The 2537-nt window shown below is 37.3% G+C and overlaps 1 pseudogene; it reads left to right on the forward strand.

The window, feature by feature from the left end:
• Window positions 1-206: 206 nt before the first annotated feature.
• Window positions 207-2156, forward strand: LOC124922075 (annotated as a pseudogene).
• Window positions 2157-2537: the final 381 nt, after the last annotated feature.

Raw genomic sequence — 2537 nt, forward strand, 5'->3', positions numbered from 1 at the left:
TTTATATTCCTTAGATGCTTTGTTGATTATTTATTTATTAAAGTTAATCTTGAACGTTGATGTATGTAATAAACACACGATATAAATGTTCGCCCTTAGATAAGTTCTACGAATTATATATATATATATCTTTTACGCGTAATCTTTGGCAACAAGAAATCGAATGTTTTAATTCTACCCATTATTCTCAACAAAGAAGAACGGAGATGATCGAAGAAGTCGAAATACACGACCTTACCAAGATCCTCTCTTCGCCGGACAGAGATTTCCTCATTCGAAACAACGGAGAACAGGTAGTTTCACATTGTTCATTTTCATATTTATTGTTTAAATGCATGCTTAGGATGTTTTCAAATTCCTTGACTTTACAGGTTAAACTTGACCGTTTGAAAGGGAAGAAAGTTGCTTTGTATTTCTCTGCATCATGGTGTGTTCCATGTAAATGGTTCACCCCAACTTTGGTGGAAGCCTATAATGAGCTGACATCTAAAGGAGATTTCGAGATTATATTTGTTTCAGCAGATGAAGATGAAGAATCTTTTACAAGTTACTTCTCCGAGATGCCATGGCTTGCAATCCCCTATTCAGATTCTGAAGTTCGTGAGAGCTTGAATTCGGTTTTTGAGGTGAACGGTATACCTTTTCTGGTGTTCATCGATGGTACCGGAGAAGTTGTGACGAATGAAGGAGTCGCGTTAATCCAAGAATATGCAGCGGAGGCATATCCTTTCACTGTAGATTGTGGAGGAAGAAGAAGCTAAGAAGAACCAATCTCTGAATTCTCTCCTAGTTTCCAAGTCCAGTGATTTCGTCATTTCATCTGATGGGAAGAAGGTGCGTGCATGTGTGTCTTCTTCATCGAGCTTGAATGCTTAAATTTTGCTTATTTGTATCAAATTTCATAAACTCAAACTGCATCTCTTTTTTGCTTGGTGCAGATTCCTGTTTCTTCTCTTCAAGGGAAAACGATTGGCCTATATTTCTCCAACTCTTCCTATGTAAGATGCATCAAGTATACTAAAGATTTAGTGAAAGTGTACAAGGAAATACATAAAGAGAACGAATCAGAATTCGAGATGATCACAATACAGTTGGACGATGAAGAAGATTCATTCAAAGAAGATCTCAAGAGTCTCCCATGGTTGACATTGCCTTTCAAGGACAAGAGAGCCGGAAAGCTGGTGAAGTACTTCGAATTCGAACTCAGATCTCTTCCCATACTTGTCATCATCGGTCCAGACGGAAATACCCTTCAGAAAGACGTAGCCGACATTGTGGGAGAACACGGTTACCAAGCCTATCCATTCACGGCGGAAAGGTTCGATCACCTCGAAGAGCTGAAAAGGAAGAAACTAGAATCCCAAACGTTAGAAGAGGTTTTAGTCTCTGAAGGAGGTCTGGATTTCGTAATCGGAAAAGAGGGAGTAAAAGTTCCAATTTCCGACTTAGTCGGGAAGACCATCCTTCTCTTCTTCTCCGCACATTGGTGTCAACCTTGTCGCGCTTTTATCCCGAAGCTGACAGAGGTTTACAACCAAATAAAGGAGAAAGATGCAGAATTCGAGCTGATTTTCGTCTCTAAAGATCACGATCAAGCCTCGTTCGATGAATACTTCGCGACTATGCCTGGGCTGGCATTACCATTCGGGGACGAGAGGAATGAGGGGCTTTCGCGCCTGCTTAAGGTGCAGGGGATTCCGACTCTTGTAGCACTTGGGAAGACTGGGAGGACTGTTTCGACGGAGGTAAGGGAGATGGTGTTGTCGCATGGAGCGAAAGCGTATCCGTTTGATGAGGAGAAGATGAAGGAGATAGAGAAGGAGTTGGATGATTTGGTGAAGGAGTTGCCAGAGAAAGTTAAGGTTGAGAGTCATGAACACGAGCTGGTGTTGACGAAACTGGAGGATTTATGGTGCGATGAATGTGACAAGTCTGAGTATGGGGAAGTTTGGTCTTATTATTGCTATGATTGCGATTTTAAACTTCATCCTAAATGTGCTTTGAAAGAAGAAGAGAAAGTTGCAGAAGAAGAAGGTAAGGAGGAGAAGGAGAAAGATGGTGGTGCTAAAGAAGGATGGGTTTGTGATGGTGAGGTATGCCAGAGGGCAGCAACCTAAAGGAATGAATGAAGAAACTGATTTCAAATTATCCAGTTTGTTTGTTATATATAATATATTAATTTTTTTATATCTTTCAATTTATATATAATATATCAATTATTATATATATGTATATATATATATATATATTTTTTTTATTGTTGGCCCTTTTTATTTTATCATCAATCAATTTTATTTTGATAAAATTAAAAAATAAGTGTTTTAATATATTCATTCCAACTTCCCTATTTATATAAGCTTAAGTTTCTTCTAATAAATAAAAATGATATATAAGTATAAGTTTTTACTAACTAATACATAAAAAAAAATGATGAACAAAAATTACCGATAAGTTAATCAACAAAATAGTTGTTTCCTTTTTTATTATTGGATTTCCTTACCAAATAAAATCAAAGTTATCTAAAAGAAAAAAAATTT

Source organism: Impatiens glandulifera, chromosome 1 (genome assembly GCF_907164915.1).
Source record: "Impatiens glandulifera chromosome 1, dImpGla2.1, whole genome shotgun sequence".
NCBI lineage: Eukaryota > Viridiplantae > Streptophyta > Magnoliopsida > Ericales > Balsaminaceae > Impatiens > Impatiens glandulifera.